Genomic DNA, 13,391 nt, shown 5'->3' on the forward strand with positions numbered 1-13,391 from the left:
TTCCTGTCTGCTGCCTGCCGCTCGATGGGGAGGAGGGAGAGAAGGCACAGGAGCTGACTTCAAAGCTCCCTAGTAGAGGTGTGTGTGTGTGTGTGTGTGTGTGTGTGTATTTATAGACGAGGGCAGAGATGGAGCAGGGAGCAGAATACGAGAGGGGGTTTTTGCCCTCGCTTCGCTCCTTACAGCCGCACTGGGATGAGAATAAAAATATCCTTCACAAGCAGCCGCTCATTCGGATGAACTGAGAAGCATCTAAACAATAAACAGACCATAAACAAACTAAATAACAGAGGCCGGCGATTCATTCGAGACAAAAAAAAACCTGTAAAAAAGCTTTGTTTGGAAATAAAAGGAGGAAATATGCGTAGTAGGATTTATATAAATCCATTTATGGGGAATGCATCTCTTGGACTGAATTAGACTTGTAAGGAATAAAACACTTAGGGGTGTACTGTTATAGAAAAATAATCCACAATAGAGCAGTGTGATGAGGCGGAGTTACCGTTACCACCCTGAAGTTGAAGATTATTTTCCTGTAACAGCACATTCTGAAGTGCTTTATTCCTCTTATACCACAGCAATCTGCCAAGGATTACAATTTGTAATTTATAAATGAATGACACTTTTTGATTTTTATCTATTTATAGTTACATTTAATGTTGTGGAACCTCTGTGAAACAAGTTAGCCCCTATTATTCAATTCAGTTTTATTAGTACAGTGCTTGAACAGTGGACATCATCACAAATTACCACTTACGTTATAGCAGCTGTAAACTTTCCCTTCACCAGCCTCTATTTTCTTTCTCTTTAAGTCATGCAGCTTGTATTTTATTAGTAACACTAATATGATATTGCTCAGAAAAATTTAATTTCCAATCTTTTTTAAATAACCACACAGCCCAAGCATGCAAACGCATAAAAGCATGTGGAGAAATTATTAGTATAATATAATTAGCACAGGATGAAGCAGTACTGCAGTGTGTGTGTGTGTGTGTGTGTGTGTGTGTGTTTTGGGTTGCAGGATCTATGGTGCCTCTCAAATTGTGCCACTGCACTCTCTGCGCTTGCACACACCTATTAAAAAATGTATGAAGCACACGGGCTGTGTGTAAAACCTTCACATGTCTTGGCTGAAGGGAATGAACCAGCAGCTCAGACCCGAGGACACCGAGGCTAAATCGCTGATTCTGATGAATCTCCTAAAACAAACAAACAGACACATAAATAAATTAATTGATTAATTTAAAAAACTGAGGTTTTGAGCCTCAGTACTTTGCTTCGCCTCATGTGTTTGCCACTTCCTCCTAAGTTGCTCCACTTTTAATCTGGACTAATCCAGTAACTTTGCTTTGCTCTGGCTGGTGATTCTGCTGATAAATAGAGATTAAGAGTCAGCCATGCAACTTATTCCCTGCTCGTTCATCCATCGTTAATCAGATTATCACCACAATAACAGCAGAATTAGAATATATTAGTCTACCTATTATATTAAATATTAGTCATATCTAAAAAGTCCCTATGGAATGGCTAGTGAGCCGTGATTTGATTCTCTATGTTGATGTATTTCCTTTTGAAAGAGAAAGTGAAGAGAACCTTTCTTTAGGGTGAAGAATCTCTTTACGGATTTGTTTTGGACTGCGTTCTCTTCAGACATTAACAACTGAGTTTACTAAAATTTTCATTCTATAATCGTTGAAATAAATAAAACTGCAGTAACTCAACAATGACACGATTTGAAGCCGATCAAATGATTCACATTCAAACGTAAATTTACACAAAATCATGAGCTCTCATAGGACACAAACGTTTTTCTGAACTAACTGGATTTGCATGAATACTACATTTCTTGTGTAAATTCTCCTGCAAATGATTTACAAATAAAGTCATTCATTTCCAGCTTGATAAATGAGGCCCGTTGTTAGCACTGCTTATGGCATATTAATGCCAATGTTCATGGTTTGTTAATGTTAATGTTAACTAATGCCATAATTACAACAACATAAATCACACATTTTCTTTAAAAATGATGCAGAACCAGTTCAGAACTCGAAAATGCCTCTTTCTGGTCTATATCAGGCTACTTACTCACAAGTAAATCCAGTAAACAATCCACCAATAAGGTTATAGCATTCAACTAATTTCACATTCCGCTATAATAAATTTTAGTGGAACTGCCACAGTGGCTGAATTCACTGATCAATGATGCAATGTTAAATTTAACAAAGTAAGTCTTCCGGATGATGTTGTTGGTGTTAGCATGAAAATGAGCTTGTTAGCAAGAAAACTACACAGACTAAATATCCAATGTTATTATCAGCTATCTATAGGCTGCCTGTTCAAAAGAAATGAGTGCATGACCAAACACAAATGGTGCCGCAACCACAAATTGGGTACAAACTGTCAGTTTTCATGCTCTTGTACTTGTGTTTGTGTGTTCTGTAATGGAGAAGCCACATGAGGAGAATTAGCGAGAAATTCCCTCCTCAGGGAGCTGAGAGAGAGAGAGAGAGAGAGAGAGAGAGACAGAGGACGTCAGAACCGCACATTCCACAGGGGGAAAAAAAAACATTTGTTTGTCATAAATCATGCCATGCTCCTTCCCTGAAAGTGTGTGTGATAAGCAAGGCCCATCGCTTTAACTCCATCAAACCCTTTCTATACTGTGAGGATCCACATGAGGACGAGAGCCGCTTTCATGTCTTTTAGGTGAGCAGCACTTCAGTGGTAATCGAATTTCTCTCGTGTTACTATTTTCCAACTTGAATGCTGTCCAAGAATGGCCACGCCGGAGGAATTCAAAGGCAAAATAAAGAGCCGCAAAGATACGGAAACCATGACAGGCAGGGCTGAGCGAAATCGATAGCTCTCCTTGAAAAAAGAAAAAAAAAAAAAATCCACCAAAGGTGCAATTATGCTAAATGACTGTGGGCAAACACACAGCGGGTCTGCGTTTCCCGAGCACCGGAGCAAAACGGTCATCTTAGGATAAAAAAAAGGATAAATCACTATGAACAACTCCTTTAACCCACTTTCACTTTGACCCTGCTTTTATTTTCAGGTCCATATCATTTAGCCTCAGGTTACAGAAAGCTAAAATATGAAAACATTGAACCTGTGCTTCAGTACTGTCTTTGCTTCAGTGCTGTCTTTAACACAACTCATCGACTTGCCCTTAGCGCAAACGCACCAAGGTCATGCTAAGTGACCTCTTGCAGGAAAAGTGGAGGAGGGTATAAGCGTATTTTCAGTCTCAGTGACAGCAGGAAGAATAGTCAGACTGATTTCTGTAGCAAAATTTAACACCTTTGCCTTTGACATATAAACAGTTCAGTGTGAAATTTAAATCTTGTGAGAAATTTATAAGAATACAAACTTCCCTTCTTATACCACAGCGTTACTGAATTCTTGATTCTGATTGGTCAGAAGGGGTTGATTAATTCTCCATAACAGTAGAATATAAAGTCGTTCTATGACACTAGCATTTCTATAGTAATAGCTCCTTACCAGGGACTAAGACTAATAATAAATGATTTTATAAAATATGTTGAAAATAATATAATTGTTGATATGGTAAAGTTTTCTCTTAGGAGACTTACTTACTGTTATTGTAAAATAATAAACTTCAGGTGATTACTATCCACACCACACCACCAGGCATGATTATTTTCCTATATCAGTATGTCCTGAAGTGTTTTATTTCTTGCGTTAGCTTGCCAGCCTGTTAATGGTCTAGCACAATGAATTAATGAAGCTGTGTCAGTGGACTACATCTGACAGCTGTGATTCTACATGCAGTTTATTTTCAATTAAATTTTTAAAATATTGATTAAAACAGCTTCACCTTCCTTTTTTTTGCTGGTTAGAAAGCATCAGTTTTTTTGCTGGTGCCCTAATCATGTATGTAACATAAATTAAATATCACTATCTGAGATGGCAATACAGGTTCGACCAAAATGATATGTTGAGCGCGAGTCAACATGGCTGTGCCGGATGTGCTCAAAACTGTAAAATGTGGTGTTTTTTTCCCCGGAGTCAATCCCAATCTCTCAGCTTTTCAACACTGTCCTTTGCAAAATCGTACAGCACTTTTATTGCCAGCAGGAAGTCAAAGGAAGTTGCCATGCTGATTTCCTGTGCATAACGATTCCCTGAAAATGGGGAACCCAGCGCCGTGCTCTCAGTGAGGGACGTCTTATCACGAGTCTCAGGATGACAGCCAACATCAAAAGCTTGATTCAGACGTGGAGGTGTAAGAAGCGGCTCGAGGATGGGAATAAACAACAAACAGGTCAAAGTAAGGAGGATGGAGAGTGACTACTTTCAAGCAGACTTCGAGCAGTTTTCACTTCAACTTAAAACACAGCATTGTTTTTTGGGTTGTTGTTTTTTTTTTGGAAAGGGTTTTACTCTGACAGAATCTCATTTGGTTTGAATGTTCTGTGTGAGTCCAGTCGAGGTTAAATGAAAATTATACACTGTAAATGTAAGACGATGTATTTAGAGCAGACTAATTACATACATTTGCAGCGGCACTTCACTCTCTGCTATGTGCTTCTTTTCACTATGAGCACAACGATGGGCTTTTCATAGACATTTTTTTTAATGTTTATACTTAAGTAGAACTGCGTTCTGCATTAATGCTTATATCAGATGTCAGAATTGTCTAAAAGACAGCAGTGTGCAGTTCATTAGGATGTTTCACGGAGATAAATAACCAGAAAATCAGAGGATTAGAAATTCCTGTCTTTACATGAGACGAATCAAAGAATTGGTGTAAATGAATATTGAAGCCTCTACGAAACATGACAGCACTCTTTGTAAATGTACTGTTGTAATGGTGGCCGTACTCACATGTTCCACGTCTTCCTCTTTAATCTCGATGGAAAGATGAGTTTCACAGTAAGTGGATCAAAAGTAATAGAATCCAACTGGCACTTGGGTTTAGTGTTTAATAAAAGTGTGAGTAAGGACTGTCAGGAACAGAGGCCATGCCTCCTTCATTGAGACTGATGGGCAGAGAAGCCACACCTCTTTCAGAGGCCACGCCTCCTTCTTTAGAACTGACACAAACAGAAGCCACACCTCCCTAACTAAGACTGACAGGTGCACTGGCCAGGCTTCCTCCAGTGAGACTGCCAGAGGCCACACCTCCTGTTTGTTATCACACATATACAGAGAATCCAGATTTTGATTTATTTATTTATTTATTTATTTGTTTGTTTGAACCTATCACACACTATTGATGATTTGTCACAGCCGTATGATAAACAGTGAGTCGGGTGCACTGCTCTGAAACAGGAATTCTTTACACTACTAATACACGCTGCTATTTTTGTGACTCTGTTGGCCAAAGTTTTGTGGTTGCAAAGCACTTGTGGTGAACAGTCATTAGTGTCTCTCAGTATTTCTTCTCTCTCTTCCACTTCACTTTGCTAGCCAGAGGTGAAAGTATCTCATGCAACACACACACACACACACACAGTGGTTTCGTTGTTAGGTACCTTACACTTCCTCTGACGAGTCAGATCGATGCGTTGATTTAAAAGGCAATGAAAGAAATAATAATACCATAAAAGAACAAACAACTGGTGTGTAAAAATTATCACTGTCAATTATCGAATCATGCATTTATGAATCAAATCGTATCATAGCAGATTCAGGCATGTTGTCAAATATCGAATCATTCATTTAAGAATCGAAACCGTATCATATTGTGTAGAAGCCTGAGGTTCACACCTTTACTACATAATGCTGCACATAACCCTAACCTTAAACCTAACCCTAACCTTAAACCTAACCCTAACCTTGTTTTTTTAAATAAAAGCTACTTTTGTCTTGTAACAAAAAAGTACTCTTCATTACAGGGATGAGCCAAGTGTCCTTACGAGGTCACAACTGTCATTAAAACATATAAATTCTTTCTGGTGTCTTCTGGCCATGGCACGCTCACCACGCCGCTCACACACACAGACACACACTCATACACATTACACTAAACACACCAAACACACACCATCCTGCAATTGGGTCAAGTGCATGCAATCACTTATGCTAATGACAACACGAACCCAGATGAAGTGAGCTCATTGTCTCCCAACAATGACACTGGCTATTTTAGAAAGTAGGCATGGCAGGGTGGGGGGACAGGGCTGTGTGTGCGTGTGTGTGTGTGTGTGTATTTGTGGGGGCCTCAATACAATAGGAGTCCATGTCGGTTTCGGCACTTTGGGCACAAAAACCTCTTTAAGGTTAGGCATAGGCACGGTATTCTTTTTGCTACAGTGATACACAAAGCTATGGAAATACCCCCACAATGATAGTAATACATGACTGTGTGTGTGTGTGTTTGTGTGTGTGTGTGTGTGTGTGTGTGTGTTCATGATGAAGCACGACCACACAGGTCCCAAAACACTTCACCATTAAGCATCGTTTGAGCCACTCGACTGAAGGCTCTCCTGGCGTTGGGCTTTATTTAGCGTGCCGAGCCTGGCGCTGCTTTTAGAAGCTCTATAATTAAGAGGAGAGAGGGGAACTGGGCACTGACGGAAAAGCGATAACAGGAAGGACATCTATACGGGTGCTGTGTGTGTACTCTTCTCTCCTGCTACAGTGTGTCTGTGTGAGCTGAGAGCTCCCTCAGGGTTTTTACAAGACAAATGAAACACACTGGAACTTTTTATTCAAACTGCAGTTATGTTCAAGTTGATAGTATTAGTGAGCTACTAATAAGTAACTAAACAATAACTATAATAACATACAGTAGGTAGCTAGCAGTAGCTTTCTGATCACAGTGCCGTTGAATTCTCAATTCTGAATGGTCAGAAGATGTTTGTTAATTTTCTATAACAGCAGCCCTGACAATAGTTTCCGGCTATAATGCAAATCACAGGTTTAAATTAATACACTCTTTCTAATACGTTATCGTTTCTATAGCAACCACTTACTCACGAAGTATGTCGGATGGTCTACGTGATCTAAGCTAAATAATAAACGGATTAAAAAATGCACTGCATTTTTAATAATGGAAAACTTTGATATTGTGAAGCTTTCTGAAAGAAGACATTTATGTAACACTTTTGGAAGGAATCCCCAGTGTCAGTGCTTTATAACAGCAACTTTTCTGCCAAAGAAAAATCTTCAAGAGAGAGGGCTTTGCCAGGACAATGTGTGTCCATGTGAGGAAGCATTATAATGTAAATGTTATAGTGTGAACATTCTGTTATAACGTAAATGATAACAGGAACTAATCTGCCTCGTTCCACAACATTCAATGTAACTATAAACTGATAAAAATGTATGGTGCGTTGTTCTTTAATTAAAAAAAATTGAATCACTGACAAATTGCTGTGGTATAAGAGGAATAAAACACTTCAGGACATCCTGTTATAGGAAAAACAAAAGGGTGTTACTGTTACCACCCTGTTGTTGATTACTTTCTGATAATGGTAATAATCACTTACTGTGGTATTAAAAAAGGGATAGTGGTGATAATCTGAATTGTTTTGAAAATCGCAATATATTTTATAACTGATTAATAATGCATGTTTAAATCTCATATGTTATAAATCATATACTGTGTATTTTGTATAAATCATTATCCCAGTGTTACATACACACTGCACCCATACACATGAAAAACGAGGAACCCCACCCCCCCGAACACCCCCCACCCACACCCACACATAGACACACGCGTGCACACCCAGACTTTAATGGCTGCTCAACCCTGAGGGAAAAACACACAGACCTCCCAAGCAACATGGAGGTAAGAACACGAGCCGTTCGCCCACATAGGATATAAAAGCACACAGAACAAAGAGAACTGAAACGCTGAAGTGATTGAGGCTTCGAGACTACAGCGTCATTGTGGTGGTCCTCCCCCTCTCTCTTCTTACACTCCACTCTACAGGGCAGCCTGTGCTTAATTCAGGCTTAGTGAAGCAGGCAGCAAGATCCAGCTCCCCTGTGTGTGTGTGTGTGTGTGTGTGTGTGTGTCTTCACTTAGACTCTCTCATTCTTATGCAAGTTCACGTGTGCATGTGCATGTGTATCTGAGCGAGCTTCACGCATGTGAGCGCAACTGGCACGTTGGAGAAATCAATATCATGATGACATCATCTTTCAAAGAAAAAGACAAAGCACAGTCAACTAACCGCTTACTTCAGACGAGTGTGTGTGAAGCCTGTGGAGTTGAGCATTGTGAAAACGGTTTCGAAGTGCTTGTCTGAGGAAATCTCCGTCATCGTTAGGGCTTACGAAAGCCGAATCCCCTGAGTGCATGGCGCACTCAACCATGTAGTCCTCTCTGATAGTCAGCATTAATGATTAAAAATCACTGCTCATGGACACGGAGCCAAGAATGTGAAGAATGTAGTTGTGTTCCTGGGAATGATGCTCTTGCCAAGTTACCTAGAATGGAGAACGCTCCTGTCTGAGTTGGAGATGTACTGCGGACTTGGAGTGAGTAAGGCTCTACAGTGTGAGCATTTCCCTCGCATTTCAGAATGAAAAAACTGTCCGAGTTAGGGATCCGATTCTGTTTCAATTTCTGTTACAGAGGTAATCTCAAGCAGATTACCTGAAAATGACATGAGAGCAGTCCCGTTCTGCGAGCACTGAGACACGCAAGCTTTCTTTCTCTGTTCTTTGCACTTATTAACCTCGATATTGGAATTGAACTTTGTTGGGAGAAGATAACGCCAATCTATACGAGAATGCAAGAAGAAATTAGTGTAGACATATCAATGATGTAGACTACATTAAAATAACGAACTCATGTAGTATTTATTAGTGCCTGTTAAGAAATAACTACAGTCTTGATCTGTGCATGATTAAAGACTTTTTCAGAGACAAAAATATCAAACAGTGCACGTTCTAAGGTCATAGTGTAGTACCACATAATCCACAAGATCTAGCTAGGGGCAAAATAACTCCCACTTCAAACACTCTTAACTGAGTCATATGCACCTCAAGAACACAGCTAGTTTTTGACCTTAAGCTCCTGGAGCAGCGCTGCCAAATCCAAGAACGACCTCACACTTTCTTCCACCTCCTACTCAATGCTTTAAGATTCAGATATCCTTAACGGTTAAAAAAAAAAAAAAAAGAAAAACCACCCATCACTGTGATAGTCCTTTATCTGTCTCTTCTAGGTTTAGGCTGCTTTCTGTTAATGATGCACACACAACACAGGACTAGGATGATTTATAGCGGCACTTCTTTGGCAAGCTGATCTGGCTCTTTTGCTTAAAAAGGACTTATTGCTGTGGAGTGTGTGTGTTCCTTTTAACAGTCATATGTCTTCATATAAGCCTGTGTCAAAATGCTCAAATTCAAAAAGCACACATACACAACCCTGTGCACACGTGCAGATATGGCCTTGGGCATTAGGAGTCTCAGATTAATCAGGCCATCTTTATCTTTATGCTAATGGTACGCTGATCACCTCAATCTCCCTGCTGTCTCCCCACACACAGCTTGTACCTCCTTTCCCTCCACCAGACCGCCATTAGCATTCATTCCTTGCTCTCGTGCCAGATGGATAGCTTCTTTCCAAGTTCCTTTCAGCTCATGAGGAGACCTCGCCCCACCGAAGGAGGCCTTATGAACAGCCGTCTCACCCTCGCTGCCTCTCTCAGACCCTGAGTTCATGTTTTATCGGCTCAGCCTGTGTCTCCTGAGCATGTGACGATGATCCTCCTGTGCAGTCGACACCTCCCTGTTTGCTGACGTTCTTGCCTGGGCAGCTAACTAGTAAGTTTATGATTTGTCCACCCATGGAGGGTGCAAACACAATCTTCTTCAGCAGAAACATTATCTGTAGAGGATAAGGTCTTCCCTTCCCCACAAATGCAAATACACATTTAGATCTTTTTTTTCCTCTTAATCTGTATAAAGGCACTTAACCAGCTAACTAGTTTACTAGCTGGTCAAATTAAAATATGCAATCCTAGTTATTTAAGTTTCCAGGCAACCACATGAGACTGGGCCTCACATTGAAGCTTTCATGGTTTGGCCTCTGTTCTGGTCAATGATACCATAATCTTGTCAGATAGCTGGCTTCTTAAAATGTATCTTTCTCAGATAAGATCATCTCAAATGGGCCAATATGTCCCCTAGCTTTGAGGAAACGCAGCAGGAGCTGATCAGGAAAAGCAGAAAGGTGTCGTTAGGATTTGTAAGTGGGGATTTATTGAGGAGAAGCAGCCAGCTCATCCCCTACAAATCCCCACTTTCGTAACAAAAGCCAAACGTGGCTTCACGCCTCACTTCCCATCTTCCCCCATTACCAAAGAGCAAAAAATCAGGGGGAAAAAAACTGCTGGAGGCAGATGAAAAACAAAACCTTATCTTTTAGGGTAAATCGATGAATAAGGTGCGCCTGTCACCCTCGACACCGTAATCTCCGCCACGGCGAATCTCACGGGCTGCTGCGTTGACGCTTTTTCCCGTTGCGCCATCACTTTTAAGCAGGATTATCTCCACCGACACACAGAGTTCATTTGTTTATTCAGATGCATTTCACTTTTTCCAATTAGACTGAACTGCACTGGAGGCACCTTTCTGAGGAATTCTGAGGTACCTTTAAAGAAAAAAAGATTAAAAAAAAAAAAACAAGACCGTAGGCTGTGTTATAAGGGGGATGGTGGTTGAGTCTGGACATGTTGCTGGCAGACAGAGCAGGCAGCAGTTGTGCTCTCTTTTCTGTGGTTTATCACACACCCACCTGAGCATCAGAGCATGAAGTGAATCAATACAGATGACGTTCTTGGTGTAATTTATCAAGAAAATCCCTTTAATAAGCTTTAATAATATTTGCAATACCAAAACTGCTGCTTTGTGAAGGTTTCACAGTCTGTATATAGTTATGTAATATATGCTCTCTCTGTCTGAGTTCTGAAAAATGAGTGTGATTCACTACAGAAGACACAGAGGCACAAAACTTGCTCACGTTCATATCTTTCCACACAACTGATTTAGAGTCGCTGTTGCATCCTGATTCAGGTATCAAGAACATTTCATGGTTTTAGACTGAGCAATTTCAGACGTCTTTTAATAATAGTACTTGTCACAGTGTATGAGCTAATCCCAATAAAATATAGTTATATAATTGTATCTTAAAGACCATTGATGCTTTAAAGCATCACTATAAGTGCTAATTACCTGCACCTTCCCAGGTAAAGGGTACATTCAAAGGTACAAATATCCCATTGATGGTACCTCCCCCCGCAACAAGCAAAAGTACAGCTTGGTACCTGTATTTCTGAGAGAGGGAGCTGTGATTTCCACTGAAACACAGATTGTTGTTTCCAAATCTAGGCCTACAATAATGAGAGAGATTTCCAGCAGAGCTTAATCACACGGTGACAATCATGCTAGTTAGAGGCTGCCGAGCTCACTGCTTCTCCAACCGAATCTTTTTGTCATTCCTAATTAAGCAAACACGGCTTTCATTAACAGGCAGATATTTGGTCTAATGTTTAACCCCATCTAGGTTTGATGGATGTTCAGCTGGCCTCCCTCCCCTCCTGCCTCCACCAGGCTCCCAGAGGCCATGTTTTCATACTCACATTACAAACAATTACACGCATCTCTCTGGTTTCCCATTGGTTCCGCAGTTCCATCACCCCCCACACCGTCAGCTGGGAGGCCACACCCACTCCCAACAGATGTCCTCAGATTTGAGTGAAATGACAACAAAAGACCTTGAAAAAAGCCTCCCAGGCTACCCATCATGCCCCCACCCCCAAGGCGTCATACAAAAGCCAGAGGATTAGCCGCTTTTAGCACATGAAAAAGCCACCCCCCCCTTACCACCACCACTCCTTCAGATTCATGTTTGGCACCGATGGAGTGACTGTACCCTTCTTTCTCCTCTTCAATCACCCCAAACAAAGCCCTGTTGCCCCCAGGCTTGCATCCAAGCCAACCGAATGCAACGACAGATTTAGCAAGCTTAGTCCAGCTCAAATCAAGTCCCTATTAATGCTCTCGCCTTAAAACAACACTGGTAAAGTTGGGGTGACACAAAAGGAGGGACGAACAAGCCATGAATGTTCTACAAAGAAACACTATTACCATTATTATTTCTAAAATTATTGGCACCCCTGATATTCTTGTAGGTCTCCAGTTGCTATCATTATTGATCCCACTTAATGGTTACTTTATCTTGCAAAAGTAGGACTCAATTTGTCAGTCATTTACTCCTTAAATCTGACTAGAGGCCACTCTGTAGTTGATGCGCCACTCCAACTAGTCATTAAGATCAACTCACAAGCTATGGGACTCCAGTTGCACCTCCACATGGGATATAAACCATCCGCTCACACCCAAAGTGGAAAATAAATGGGCCAATCGCATATGGCCCCCACGACCTACAGCTGTGAAGAATGGACTTGCTCTGAGAAGCTCCTGAGCTTCATAACTCAGGCTACAGTGGTTTTATGACAGGCCCACATTGTCTGAACACTCCATCAGCTCAGGCGTGCCAGCTGGCCATTATGTTTAAAATGCTAAACGCAGGCCAAGTGGAATAAAATCACATGTGCACAGAACAACCTGCTCCCTCGTCCCTGACATGTGTTAATCAGGAGGCACCATGGAACGGCACGAGCGTAAAAATGGTGTCTTGGGAGGGAGGGGGGCGGAGGGTTTTGTGAAGGTCTGCCGGATCAAGATGCATTATCGAAACCATCAAGCATAGCTGTCTGAAATCTGCAGTGTCTGTTCAATCCGAGACCCTTTCGCTTTGTGGAGGTGAACGCTACGTCACAGTTTTATCAGCTGGCCTCAGGACTGGACTACATCAGCCAGTCACTCCACATCCACATCCACACGCAGGCGAGCAGCCAAAGAGGAGGATGAAATTAAACTAGTGGGATCAATCCTTTCGTCTGCGACGACTCCTGTAGCTCTGCTCCTTATCTTTTCAGAGCCGCTAACCCGCTGTTTCTTCTGTACAAGAGGCCAGCGAGTAAATACAATTTCGGTTCCCTTCTCAGAGATTATTTTTTCCTCTCTTTTTCAACACAGCCTGCTTCAGGAGATACCAGGCTTTTAGATCATCTGTCGTTTGCAGATGTTAATACAGACAGTAGCTCTAACAACAGTGTACGGACCATTCGCCAAGCTAGCAAACAGCCAATTAAATACATTTACACCACAGTGCTGTTGAATTTTACTTCTTATTAACTTTAAGAGAGGAAAAAATAGAGGTTGGTGAAGGAATGACATTTGATGTTTATAGCTTCTATAATATCCTCCTAAAACAGGAACCAACTTGTTTTGTGGATTCACAACATTAAATGTTACTACAAGTGCATAAAAAGTATCACGTGCAGTTATTTAATAAATTAAGCACTGTAATAGCTGGAAGATTGCTGTGGTGTAAG

At 41.1% G+C, this 13,391-nt stretch overlaps 1 protein-coding gene across 15 annotated transcripts in view; it reads right to left on the reverse strand.

Annotated features, from left to right (window-relative positions):
- The window catches only part of ptprsa (protein tyrosine phosphatase receptor type Sa), a 236,381-nt gene that overhangs the window by 164,093 nt on the left and 58,897 nt on the right, over positions 1–13,391 (reverse strand). For 11 of the 15 annotated variants that reach the window (XM_053238026.1, XM_053238032.1, XM_053238034.1 and 8 more), the window contains one exon: positions 1,075–1,199. The exons of 2 other annotated variants lie outside the window; for them this stretch is intronic. The gene's annotated coding sequence lies outside the window, so the exon portion shown is untranslated. Of the gene's footprint in view, positions 1–1,074; positions 1,200–4,851; positions 7,541–13,391 lie in introns of those variants that run through there. 2 more of the 15 variants (XM_053238029.1, XM_053238030.1) reach the window with 2 other exon arrangements.

Source organism: Pangasianodon hypophthalmus, chromosome 11 (genome assembly GCF_027358585.1).
Source record: "Pangasianodon hypophthalmus isolate fPanHyp1 chromosome 11, fPanHyp1.pri, whole genome shotgun sequence".
NCBI lineage: Eukaryota > Metazoa > Chordata > Actinopteri > Siluriformes > Pangasiidae > Pangasianodon > Pangasianodon hypophthalmus.